Below are 14,209 nucleotides of genomic sequence, written 5' to 3' on the forward strand. Positions count from 1 at the left end.
GCCAAGTTAGGCCTTAGTTTTGAGGAGGACAAAAAAGAGGGACCATAGGAAACCACAAGGATTGGGTGATGGGCAGAACAGGGAGCAGGAAGTGGTGGTAGGATATTGAGGCAAAAGAAAGAAAGAAAGAGGGAGGGAGGGAGGAAGGAAGGAAAAAGAAAAGAAAAGAAAGAAAAAGGAGGGCTCTAAACTGGTTACTGAAACCAACAGGTTGCCATGAGGCAGAAATGGCCAAAACTAAAAGGGAGGGGAGAAAGAACCAGGCAGGCTAGGGTTCATTGATGTAAAGGACTGAGGACACAGAGGATACCTCCTGTTTATCTAGCTAGCACAGTAGACACCAACCTACTTGACTTGGACAGAGGCAAGTTCAGAAAACTGAACTTGGATGAAGTCAGGGAGGAAAATATGGAAGTATAAAGTGCTCCTTCCATGTCTGGAGTCCTTATTGCATGTCTTGGGTAATACTAAAGGTACTGTGAAACTATCACGTAGGAGAAGGTTTTTCAAAATTATTGATTTTTGAAATTCTGCAGTTTTTAGTGGCTAAAAAATTGCTGTGGCTAGTTATCCGAGCCTTGTTTAAATGTCCTGCTAAAAGGAAAAGAAATTTGGCTCCCTAATTCTAGATGTGTCTTTTTGTCTTTATATTTGTTCAGTTTTTCTGGAGGGATCAATGGAACTGAGTTGTCATTTTTGCATTAATTATCTGCTTAGTCTTGGCTAATAAAAAATTCCCCCTCTTTCTTCTATCTCCCCTTTTTCTTTTTTTCCCTTACTTCCCCCACCTTCACCCCTTTCTCCTCCTCTCCCTTAATCCCCAGCATGTTCTTGTAGCTTACATCCTGATCAAATAGGGTTTAACATGATTTCTTACTTAAATTATATGGATTTTTTTCTTAATTAAGGTTATTTATGCATTTTGCTAGTGCCTGAAATTATTGTATTCTTTTCTTTAACCAAATTATAAGCCTCTTGAGAATAGACGTCAGTTGTTTCTTTTTTGACAGCACTGGGATTTGAACTCAGGACCTACACCTTGAGCCACACTACCAGCTCTTTTTTGTGATGTGTTTTTTCAAGATCAGGTCTTTCAAACTATTTGCCTAGGCTGACTTCGAACCACAATCCTAATCTCTGCCTCCTGAGTAGCTAGGATTACAGACATGAGCCACTGGTGGACAGCTAGACATCAAATTCTTTAAGATGAAATCATGGAACATTAAAGGTAGAGGGAAATTGGAGGATCAAATAGTTCACTTTTCATACTTTTCCAGTAGGAAAACAGATCTAAGAAGATTATGACTTGGGAACAAATAAACCTGTCCTTTAATAGAATTTTCAAGAGAATTATTTGTTTGTTTTTGGTGGCACTGGGGTTTGAACTCAGGGCCTCATGCTTGCTAGACAGGCACTCTCGCTGCTTCATGAGAAGGTATATGCAGTGTACAAGTGCATCACAAGCACTCGAATGGCAACAAGTTCCTTCAGGCCTTAGGTGGAGAAGCTTTCCCCTTGAGGTAGAGAACCAGAGAGTAATACAGCTGCTTGGAGAAAAATATGTGTCAGCTTTGACAAGTAAATTTTCATTTTAAAAATCTGTTAACTTGTGAATATGCCTGTTTCTAGGCTTTTTTCAAAGTCGTTCCGGGAATTCCATGGTTGTGGGAACAGATAATGTGTCTTGCTTCTTTAAAATGGTATTTTGTAACTTTGGTTATAAAGGCTATTGCTTCTTGGGCTGAGTGTATATGCTTGGTGTTGATAGCTAATGAGTAATTTACTTTTTAATTAAGAAATTTAGTTTTAGTTTCTGTTTATTCCCATAAACACTCAAGTTTCACTCTGTAAAAGTAATTTTCAAAAATTCATTCTGTGTTGTTCCAAATAGTAATAGACTCATTATTACCACATGTTTGAATGATGGCAGGAGTGGTATACAGTGCTCAGTAGTCAGAGACTTTCTGTAATAGCCACGCAGCCCATGTTTCTCTGAAGCCTCGAGTAAGATCTTTCCCTGCTCTAATAAGGACAGTGTGGTAGGGTACCTGCAGCTATAGTAGTTATATTTATTTCTGGTGATGACTCAGGGTTTTAGCCTAAAATACTATGTCTTAAGCTGTTCTCTGCCCTTCCTAAGTTTTAACAATTTGAGGCTGAAGTTTTATAGAATAAGAGGTGAAATGAGTTACGCTTATTTCTGCTCCGAGCCATTCAAATACTAATTTTTTCTCATTGTATCAGTATTAGGTCTCTGTATCCTTAGGTCCCATATCCACAGATCAAAAATACTCTAAAAAAAAAAAAGTATCATTATTCCCTAAACAATACAGTATAACAACTACTTACATTGCGTTAACATTGTGTTAGGTATTAAAAGCAGTCTAGAGATAATTTAAAGTGTATGGAGGATGTGCACAGTTTGTATGCAAATAGCCACACTGTTTTATATAAGGGACTCGAGCATTTGCAAATTTTGATATCTGTGGGAGACCCTGGAGTCAGTCCCCCACCTTTAACTAGGTACTGCTGCTCTAAGAGAGGAGTATTGAAATCTTCAATTTGATTTGCAGCTTTTTCTTAGCATTCTTTCAATTTTTGTTTCAGTATTTTGGAGGTGTTACTGTGCATGTAACATTTAGAATATATTATTTTCTTAATTGATTTCTTTATCTTAATGAATGTCCCTTTTCTCCTGGTGAATATTTCTTCTCATATCAGTGTTGTCTGAAATTAACATAACCACTCCAATTCCAACTTTTTTTCATTGTTTTCATGCCATCTCTTTACTTTTTGAGGGGGCAGTACTGGGGTTTAAACTCAGGGCTTCACACTTGCTAAGCAGGTGCTTGACCACTTGAGTCACTCTGCCAGCCCTTTTTTGTGTTGGGTCTCTTTGAGATAGGATCTTGTTTTCACTTTGCCCAGCACTGAACCACGATCCTCCTGATCTGTGCCTCCTAAGTAGGTACGATCACAAGCATGACCCCACCAGTGCTGGTCCAAATTTTTTTTTAAGCTGTCATTGTCCTTATATTTAAAGTTAGTTTCTGGTAGCTAGTATATAGTTGGGTCTTGACCGCTCACAGTTTGAAAAGCTCTCTTAGGGTTTTCTTATTTTTTGGTATATTTTTTGCTCATTTTTGTAGTGCTAATGATCACCCCAGGACTTTGCACACTCTAGGCAAGCCGTCTATCACTGAGCTACACCACAGTTCCAGTTCTGCCTTTTAATTAGAATGTATGGACCATTTGTTGTCCGATGGTTGGTTAAGTCAATCAACCTGCTCTTATTTGTCCCATCTATTCCCTGTTCCCTTTTCCTCTTCTCTTGCCTTTTTTTGAATTTTTTTTTCATGATTCCATTTTATTTCTACTATTGACTTATTAACTGCACTTCTTTGATTTCTTCTTTTAGTGGTTGGTCTAGAGTTTACAGTATTCATCTTTAATTTATTGGCTACCGCAACTACAATATGCCATGACATGTATAACGTAAGAACCAATATTGACTGGAGGTGTGGCTCAAGTGGTGGAGTGCTTGCTTTGTAAGCTTGAAGCCCTGAGTTCAAACCACAGTCCCTCCAAAAGAAACAAACAAACAAAAGGTCCAGTATTTCTACTTCTTCCATCTTTTAGTACAAAACATTTCACTTTTATCTGTAGACTTTGGGACTATTTTTGCTTTCAACAATCATTTGTCCTTTCAAGAAGCTAAAAATGTTTAAATCATTTTATATTTATGCACATATTTGCCATTTCTGGCAGTTTTGTGTAGATCCACTTTTCCACCTGTAAAAAATGCTTTTTGACGTTTCTTAGAAGACAGCTCTACTGACATTTGAAGTCTCCTGGCTTTTCTTGATCTAAAAAACTTTGTCTTGTTTTGAAAAGACATTTTTACTGGGTAACAAATTCTAGGCTCATACTTTTCTTTCAGTAGTTAATAAATACAACATCACATTGATTTCAGGTCTGCCTAATTTCTTGGTTTTTCAATTGATCTATAGTAGTAATTGTACATATTTATGAGGTATATAGTAAAATGTTTTAATGCACATACACAGTGTGTAATGATCAGATCAGGTAATTGGCATACTTATTACCTCTTTGTGTTGAGAATGTTCAGTCTTCTCTACCCGGTATTTTGAAGTATTCAGTTCTTTTTTTGTCAGCCATAGTTACCTGACTGTGCTATAGAACATTAGATTATTCCTTTTCTCTAATTGCACCTCTGTGCCTGCTACTTATCATCTTTCCATCTTCCACACACACACACACACACACACACACACCCACAGCCTCCACAGCCTCTGGTAACCACTGTTCTGCTTTCTACTTTCATGAGTTTAATTCTGTACCTTTCACATAGAAGTGAGAACATGGCAGATTTATCTTATTTCTGAGCCAAGAGGGCTCAGAAATTGCCGTAAATTACAGGATTTCATTCTTTTTATGGCTGAAAAATACTCTGTTGTTTATATATATATCACATTTTCTTTATCCATTTATCAGTGGACACCTCAGTCAATTCCTTACCTTGGTTGTTATGAATTGTGCAGCAGTCAGCATGCACGCGCACATACCTCGTTTACACACGGGTTTCTGTTCCTTTACATATGTACCCAGTAGTGGAATTGCAGTAGCATGTGGTAATTTTTAGGTTTTGTGTTTTTCTGAGACAGGATTTACTATGTCTGGACTCCCAACTTATGATCCTCCTGCCTCAGCCTCCTAAGTGCTGGGATTACAAGTATGCACCACCACACCCTGCTTCTTCTGTAGCTTTTTGAGCAACTTCCAGACTGTTTTCTATGATGGCTGTACTAGTTTACATTCTCAGAATAGAGTATGAGAGTTTCCTCTGAATCCTGACCAGCATTTGTTGTTTTGAGTCACTTTTATAAATTTTGGGGGGGGGTAGTTGGGTTTGAACTCAGGGTCCCATGCTTGCAAGGCAGGCACTTTACTACTTGAGCCATAACCCAACCCTTTTGTGCGGTTTTTGAAAGATTTTTTTTCTTCACTGGGTTATTTTATAAAAGAGGAAGAAAGCGTGTCTTTTTAATAGCATTGTAACTAAGGTGAGGTGTTACGAATGGGATTTTGATTGTCACTCCACTGACAGCCATGCTGACCATCTTTTCATGTGTTTGTTTGCATTTGTGGCTTTTTGTTTGTTTATTTTTGTTTTTGCTTTTTTGGTGGTACTGGACTTTGAACTCAGGTCCTTGCACTAGTTAGGCAGGCATTCTGTTATTGGAGCCATGCCCCCAGCCCCCTTGTTGCCCATTTGTACATTTTTTTTTTTTGATAAATGTCTGTTCTGATCACTTGCCCATTTAATATTATTATTGTTATTAGCAGTACTGGAGTTTGAACTCAGGGCCTTGCACTTGCTAGGCAAAGGCTCTACCACTTTAGCCATACCAAATGTTTTTGCTTTAGTTATTTTTTAGATGGAATCTCATGCTTTTGCCTGGGGTCAGCCTCAGACTGTGATGCTTTTACCTCTGCCACCTGTATAGCTGGGACTACAGGTGTGAGCCACCACATCCAGCCCTTGCTCATTTTTGAATTGTGGGGGGTTTTTTGTTTTGTTTTTTGCTGTTCAGTTACTTACGTATTCTACATTTATCTCTTGCCAGATGAATACCTTGTAAGTATTTTCTCCCATTCTGATGGTCGTTTCTTAACTCTTGTTTTTTTTTTTCCTTTTCTGTACAGAAGCTTTTGCATTTGATGTGATCTCATTTGTTAATTTTAGTTATCCATGCCTTTGATGTCATAGCCGAAAAAAGTCTTTGTTCAGACCAACATTCTAAAGCATTTCCCTGTGTTTTCTTCTAGTAGTTTCATAGTTTGGGGTCTTACATTTAAGTCCTTGATCCATTTTGAGTTGATTTTTGTTTATGATTAGAGATAGGTCTGTTTCCTTCCTTTCTTTCTTCATTTCCCTTTCCTCCCTTCCCCTCCTTTCTCCTCCCTTCTCCTCCCCTCCCCTCCCTCTTCCTTTACCTTCTCTGTGTTGCTAGGCTGGCACTGAACAACTTCAGCCACACCCCCAACCCTTTAGTTATTTTTCAGATAGGGTCTTGAGTTTTTGCCTGGGCTGGCTTGGAACTCCTGCCTTATGTCTCCCACATAACTGGGTTCACAACCATGTGCCACCACTGCCTGGCTTGTTTGTTGAGATGAGGCCTCACTAACTTTTTGCCCCAGCTGGCTTCCAATGGTAATTCAGATCTCCACCTCCCTAATAGCAGTGTTTACAGGTGAACCACTGCACCCAGCCTGCAGTTTCTTTGCATATGGATCTCCAGTTTTCTGAGTACTGTTTGTTGAATGTCCAGTGTACATTCTTGGTGCCTTTGTCAGAAGTCAGTGGGCAGTAAGTCCTGGGTTGACTTTTGGATTCTCTGTTCTATTTCACTGGTTTTGGGTTTGTTTTTATGCCATCACTATGTTGTACTGATCACATAGCATTGTAGGGCTTTTTTTTTTTTTTTTTTTTTTTGGTGGCACTGGGGTTTGCACCTAGGGCCTACAACCTAAGCTGCTCTGCCAGTCCTTTTCTTGTGATGGGTTTTTTGAGATAGGGTCTCATGACCTGTTTACCTGGGCTGGCTTTGAACCATGATTCTCCTGACCTCTGCCTCCTGAGTAGCTAGGATTACAGGCATGAGCCACCGGTGCCTGGCTATAGTGTGTTTTGAAGTCAGGTATTGCTATGCCTCCAGCTTTGTTCTTTTTGCTTAGGAGTGCTTTGGTTATTTGGAATCTTTGTAGTTTCATCCAAGTTTTAGGAGTTTTTTTTTTTTAATTTCTGTGAAGAATATCATTGTTATTTTGATAATGATTTGCATGAATCTGTAAATCACTTGGGGTGATGCAAACATTTTAGCAATTTTAATTTTTCAGTCCATGAACATGGTTTGTCTTTCCATTTTTCTTAGTGTGCGCTTCAGTTTCTTTTATCAGCGTTTTATAGCTTTCATTGATAGGGTTGCTTTATCTCCTTGGTTAAATTTATTCCAAGATGTTTAATTGTGAATGAGATTGCTTTAAGTTTTTTCAATTAGTTTGTTATTGGTATACAAATGTTACTGATTTTTGTATGTTCATCTTGTATCCTGTAACATTTCTGTGTAGAACATTTATCAGTTCTAACATTTTTTTAGTGGAGTTTTTAGGGTTTCTATATATAATATGTCATCTGCAAACAGGGATAGTTGAACTGCTTCCTTCTCAATTTGGATGCCCTTTATTTCTCTTGTGTAATTACTCTGGTTAGGACTGTGGCACTGGGAATTAAACCCAGTGCACTTTATCACTTGAGTGATGCCCCCAGCCCTCCACCCCTTTTTGAGATAGGGTAATTTTACCCATCCCGGACTATCCTCGAACTTGTGCTCCTCCAGAGTAGTTGGTATTATAGGTAGGCTCTGCCACATTTGCTTCAGGGCTTTTATTTTAATTTTTTTTTTTTTTTGTGGTACCAGAAATTTAACCCAGGGCCTCATGCTTATTAAGCAAACACTCTTCCACTTGGGCTGCTACTCCCTGGTCTCAGGACTGCTTACGTGCTGAATTAGAGTGATGAAAATAGGCATCCTTGTCTTGCTCCAGATCTTAGAGGAAATGCTTTTAAATTTTCCTCCAAAGTATGATGTCAGCCATGGGTTTGTCATATATAGCTTTAATTATGACAAGTGATGAGGTGCGTTTTTCTGTACCTATTTTGTTGAGAGTTTTTATCATAAAGGGATATTGAGTTTTATTGAAGACTTTTTCTGTGCACATTGAAATGATCATGTTGTTTTTGTGCTTGATTCTGTTGGATGTTATGGATCACTTTTATTGATTTGTGACTGTTGAATTATCCTTGCATTCCTGAGCTAAGTCCCACTTTAATCATACTGAGTAATCTTTTTGATGTGCTCCTGGGTTCTGTATCTGTCCTATGGGTAGATGTAGATACAGATATATAGATATAAATATAAATATAATTGGGGTTTGAACCCAGGGCTTTGTGCAAAGCAGGCGCTCTACCACTTGAGCCACACCTCCAGTCCATTTTGCTCTGGTTATTTTGGAGATGGGGATCTCATGAACTATTTGCCTGGACTGACCTCAAACCTGTGACCCTCCTGATCTTAGCCTCCCAAGTAGCTAGGATTACAGGTGTGAGCCACTGGTGCGAGCCACTGGTGCTGGCCCAAATGCTAATTTTTAAACTTTTAGTAATAGAAATGCTAAGTACTTCTTCCTGTAATACCTAAGTGCATTTCAGTGGTCATTCATTCTTAGATTTTTTTAAAAAATTGTAATCCTTCATCAAAATTTTCCCCCTAAGTAGACCATGGTTTTTGGAGAATCATGAGTTTGATTATACAAAATAGTTCTAGTAATAATCCCTTTTGTTGACTGTTTTTAATCTTTTTTCATTAATAGTGTTTTTAATTGACACATCATAATTACATACATTTATAGGGTTCATTGTGGTGTCTTAACATATGTCACATGGAATAATTTATTCAGTGTAATTAACATATCCATCACTATTTTGCCTACTATTTTTTATGGTGAGACATTTGAAATTTGCTTTCTTAGTTATTTTAAAATACATAGTTCATTATTACTGACTGTAATCACTTTGCTGTGCAATAGATCCTAACATTTATTCCTCCTGTGTATCTGAAACTTTGTACCCTTTGACTAGCAACTTCCCAATCTCTCCTTCCACTTGCCCCCAGCCTCTGGTAATCATCAGACTCCTGTCTAGTTACATAAATTCAACTTTTAAAAATTCCATAGATAAGTGAGATCATTTCGTATTGTATGTCTTTCTGTGCCTAACTTCTTTCACATAGCATAATGTCTTCCAAGTTCATCCATCCACATTGTCACAAAAGACAGAGAATTTCCTTGCTTAATGCTGAAGTATTCCATTTTGTATATCCTCCACATTTTCTTTCGTTATTCATTTATTGTTGATGGACCATTTAAGTCGGTTCTATATCTTTGCTATTGCAAATAATACTCCGGTGAACGTGGAGATACATTTCACCTGGTAGTTCTATTTTTAGAGAGTTTCTGTTTCTGTTTTCTTTTCTTTTTGGCAGACTGTGGTTTGAACTCTGCCTTGTGCTTGGCAAGTGCTCTGGCACTTTGACCACTCCCCTGGCCTTTTTCTTTTAGTTTATTTTTCAGATAGGGTCTTGCACTTTTGCCCAGGCTTCCGCTTTCTTTTCAGTAGCGATTATACACTTGAACCATCTTGCTCAGCTTGTTTTCTGAGATAGGATCTTGCTTTTCCCCCACCAACCACCATCCTCCTATCTTGCCTTATTAGGTTTTTGAGGAATCTCCATATTTTTTATCATAATGGCTATGCAAGTTTATACTCCCATCAACGATGTATAAGAGTTCCTTTTTCTCTGCTTCCTTACCAATACTTATTATCTTTGCTCTGTTCAAATTAATCTTGAGAGAAGTTATGGGATAGAGAGTTCTTGTAGAGGTTTTGGTGGAAAGTATGAGCATAAAAATAATATGAGATTATGTCTTGGTAACAGCCATTGCACTTTGCTTTCTTTTTTTTTCCATGTATATCTTGGAGAGGGTTGGTGTGGGTGTGGGTGTGGTACTAGGTTTTGAACTCAAGGCCTCACACTTGCTAGTAAAGCCACACCCCCAGCCCTTTTTGTTCTGGTTATTTTGGAGATAGGTTCTCAATTTTTTGCCTAGTTCAGCCTGAACTAATATCCTACTGTTTTAAGCTCCCGACTGTAAGTGGGATGACAGGTGTGCAATACCACATCTGACTTTTTTTCAAGTAGCTAGGATTACAGGTATGAATCACTGGTGGTGTCTGGCTTAGGTTTTTTTGTTGTTGTTGTTAACTTTTTAGTGTAAGTTTTTAAAATTTTTATTTATTTGTGGCATTGGAGTTTGAACTCAGGGCCTCACACTTGCTTGGCAGGCACTCTTACCGCTTGAGCCACTCTGTTAGCTTGTTTACTTTTTATTTTGGAGTAATTTTTGATTTATAGAAAAGTTGCAGTACTAAAAATAGTACCCTGAGTTCAAACCCAACTACTACCACAAACAAAAATAAATAAATAAAAATAGTACAAAGAACACTCATGTAGCCTTTACCCAGATTCAACTATTGTTAACATTTTATCTGTGTTGTTTTACTATTTCTGCTGTTGTCCCTATCTGTCCACCTATATGTCTACATAGTTTTGTTCCTGAGTCATTGAAGGTAAGTTAAAACATCATGATCCATTACCCCAACTACTTCAGTATCTAGTTCCTAAGACTAGGAATATTCTCCTACACAACTATAATTTATTTATCAATTTTTTATTCCTTTTATAACTGCACAGTATAGATAATGCCACAGTTTACTTAAGTAGTTCTCTACTAATAGCAAGTTTTGTGTTTGGGAAGAAAAGGCTAAGGAAGTCAGCTACATAATGAAAGAATAAAACGAGAAGCAATCTAAATACCTGTAACATGAAAGTGGGTAAACTGTGTTAAATTCATAGTGATTAATATTAAACTGAAAACCAATCTAGGAAACATGTTGAATGTAGAAACCAAGGCTCAAAAAACTACATACAGTGGGACGGGGTGGGACAGGCAGAGTGCACTGGCAGTGATGTCCATGCTCCAGTTCATGCATTCATGGGCGTTCATTTTACTCCCTGACTTTTAAGTTACAAACATGTGAATGTGCTTTTCAAAATTTTAAAGGCAGTTAGAAAATACTATCTAAAAAGAATTTGTAAACGAGAGAAGTAAAAGTAGTATGATGCAAGGGTTTTTGTGTATGTCCCAAATCCCAGTTATAAGATGGATCTCTTTGAGGATTGGACCATATTTACTGCCTCTATTCTATAAACCATAAGACCTAATGTGGCTCTGTATGCCTGATTAGGGCTCAGTCTGTATTTATTGACTAAGTGATTTGAGATAGTTATAGAACAGAATTTATTTAAACACTATTTTTGGGAGATTTCAAATTGATCTGCTGGGTTTTTTCCCCCTCAAGTACAAAATTTCCAGACTGCTTCTGATATAGTCATTATGTGATATATTAGAAGGCAACATTAAATAGTGATATTTGTTTTCATTGTAAATGTCACAATGTATGCCCAGTACAACAATAATATGATAGTAAAAAAATTTAAAAATTACAGTATGAATCACATGTGTAAATTAAAATTTTCTAGTAGTCACATGCAAAAATACAGGCAAAATTAATTTTAATAATGTTTAATCTCCAATCCAAAATATTATATTAACATATGAGCAGTATTATAAAAAAATAATTCTATTAAATTTAATGGTAAATACATAAGGGATATAACTTTTACAGATAAGCAAGGACATTTACAAATAAGAGTTATGGGTGTGTCAGAATCACTGATGAAAATCCATGAATAAAATAAATAATCTTATCAGTTAATTTGTACTCTTTACCAGTATATTGAAACCAATAGTGAATTATTTAGGTTAGAAATCTATCCATGAGGCTACATTTATATTTTTAGGAGAATCATAACTTGTATTTTGCTAAGTGAAACTAGTGATTTCATCTGTATTATCTGCGATTTAGTTTGATCCTGAGCTAGTACACCCAAGTACCCAGCATGCTCAGCCCAGAATTACCGTTTTCCAAGAGAAGTGAGCGATAGTTTGCTTTTGCATTCACCTAAATGCAACAGAATATTGACAAAGATGAATCTGCAAAAACAATCACTTAACCCTTCCAAAATAAAATTCAATTTGATTTTGCTTGGGGATTATCTGCTCTTCATCTTTTCCTCTCCTTTAGTATAGAGAACTGTGAAACTGGAATATAGCTGTACAACTATCAGCAGAGTATTTGGAGAAATCTTGAGGTGGGCTCCAAAAGGTTTTTTCTAGCTCTGATCCTATAGCCAAAACAAATTACCATGTCCTGGTGAGTTGGCAAGTCCTCGTTGGTCCTCAGTTTTGTATTTGTTCATGAGGTCATGTCTGTGCATGTTTCTAAAATGGTCTCATCCTCAGGAACAAGGCTGTCTTTCAAATAAAGTAGTGTGTTCACAAGTATTCAGAAAGCAAGACTTTGAACGTCAAGTATTTTGTTAGGACATGGTACATTTACAACCACTAAGATAATTCTAGCAGACTAAAAACACAAGGCGAACTATTTTATGAGTCATATGAGTGAAATTCATTTTATCTGTCCCATGATAATGTATTACAGTGCTTGTTACTGCTTCTCAGAGATTTACCTATTCCTTATTGATTTTCCTTTGTAGCAGAGTCCTGTGATAAGTTTGGATTAACAGGTGCATGTAGCATTAGCTTCTTCACAGCTGACTCTTAGCTTCAAAACAACAATACCAATAAGTAGGGTGGGGCACTGCACTCTTTTTTAATAGCTGAGCAGGAAGTTCATCTCTGACAGGGTATTGTAATCTGCTTTATCGTAGGAGCCTGCTCTTGTGTAACAGAAACTCCAGCGTGTCCTTGCTTGTCTTAAAGCATTGCTTCATGAAAGAAAATAAACTCACCAGAATATTTGTGAAATTCAATTAAAATGCTTTCCCAAGTGATCCATTTTTAATTCATTGTGAAATAATTTATTATAGCTTTGTGGTCTTTAAAAAAAGACATGTTAAACCTGTGATTTCTTACTATTGTAATTAAGTGGATCTGTATCACTCTAGAAGCCCTGTGTCATATTTATTATACCTTTTAGACGCATCTGCAGCCAAGTGGAGTAATAGTCTACACCCCACCCTACCCCACCCAGCCCCACCCCTTTTTTTCAAGAAATGGGAAGGTTTGGGATGCCTTCAACTGACTGTTTATTCAATTGACAGGCAGCTTTTCTTCTTTGTGTGTTTTGCCTTTGCTCACAAAAGTGCATTCACTCCTCTATAGTATGTTGAAACTTTTAAATGGAAATGGCTTTTCATTAACAAAGGAAGCATTTTCTTCCCCCTTCCATGTCTTACCTTTCTCCACTAAGTCTTGGCTTCTTCAGCAGCGGTACTTCCACCAGAAATGACAAAAGGTGCAATTGTGCTCAGAGATGGCTGTGAAGATAATGCCACTGGGTGTGTGGGCTACTGGGGACTGTTTTTCTTCTGGGTTTCGTTTTGTTTTATTTTTTGTTATTTCAGAAAGTCCAGCACTCCTTAAAACCTCCTTTCCCACCCCTTCCAAAAAAAGCCTTTAAAATTCTTCTTAAACCTTTATCAATGGCGAGTTATTTCTCCCATTAAGTTCTGTTACTATTAAAGACAGCCTCTCTGCCCGAGTAACAACAATGTGAAGGGAATTGAGTACAGGATACAGAGAGTAGTGAGTAGTTTTGTTTTCTTTATATGCACATCAGGAGAGTTGCAGTCTTCTTGCTGTTATCCTGACTTCAGAGTGGTCTGGAGAGCGTCTGCTGTTCACTTGAAGGTATAGATAGTGTCTCCAGCAGTCTTCTTTTCTGAGTTGTGACTTCCACCCAAGGTGAATAGCCCATGCATTTTATTTAATTCCTTATTTAATTTGAAAATTATCCCCTCCTTTTTTTGCCTCTACCTCTTCATTTTATACTCATGTTTCTGGGGAACAGTACTGATTTGAAGCACTATTTATTTCTAGTAAGAATCTTCCAGTTGAAAATCTAGTCTCTTTTAGGTATACATCTCTACCAAATAATCAGACCACTGGTAGAACCAAATTGTTGGGCCTAAACACACTTTCTCCATTAGATATGATTTGTGCTGCCAATGGCCGGCAGACAGGTGGTCCACAGTGATTTTTGAGCCATGGTTTTCTTTATATATTTTGAACTCTCAGACAAATTTCTGAGCATATAATATGTGATGTCCATATTTTCCTACTACGATCGTTGGCAGTGTTTCTAAATCCCCTCAAGAATTAGTCATTTTGTCATCTTTTGCTAGACTCAGCAAGAAGAGATAAAGTAGAAGCTGGGAATTCATTCTCAAGTACACCTCCAGTATTTTGAATGTTGGTAAACAGCATTCTCCTCTTCTCTCTGAATGAGTAAAGGGAAAAGATGTAATGCAGGCTCCGCCAAACCCACTGAGTGGCACTTTGCCATCATGATTCAATTTGCCTTGCAGCAGTCTTACACCGTTTATGAAACTGGAGGAAGAAAAAGACTCTTCCAGAAATGTCA

General features: G+C 37.5%; 1 protein-coding gene across 6 annotated transcripts in view; it reads left to right on the forward strand.

Moving 5' to 3' along the window:
• The window catches only part of Taf1b (TATA-box binding protein associated factor, RNA polymerase I subunit B), a 68,445-nt gene that overhangs the window by 31,522 nt on the left and 22,714 nt on the right, over positions 1 to 14,209 (forward strand). The gene's annotated exons all lie outside the window — the stretch shown is intronic.

The sequence above is a fragment of the Castor canadensis genome, chromosome 12, assembly GCF_047511655.1.
Source record: "Castor canadensis chromosome 12, mCasCan1.hap1v2, whole genome shotgun sequence".
Lineage (NCBI taxonomy): Eukaryota > Metazoa > Chordata > Mammalia > Rodentia > Castoridae > Castor > Castor canadensis.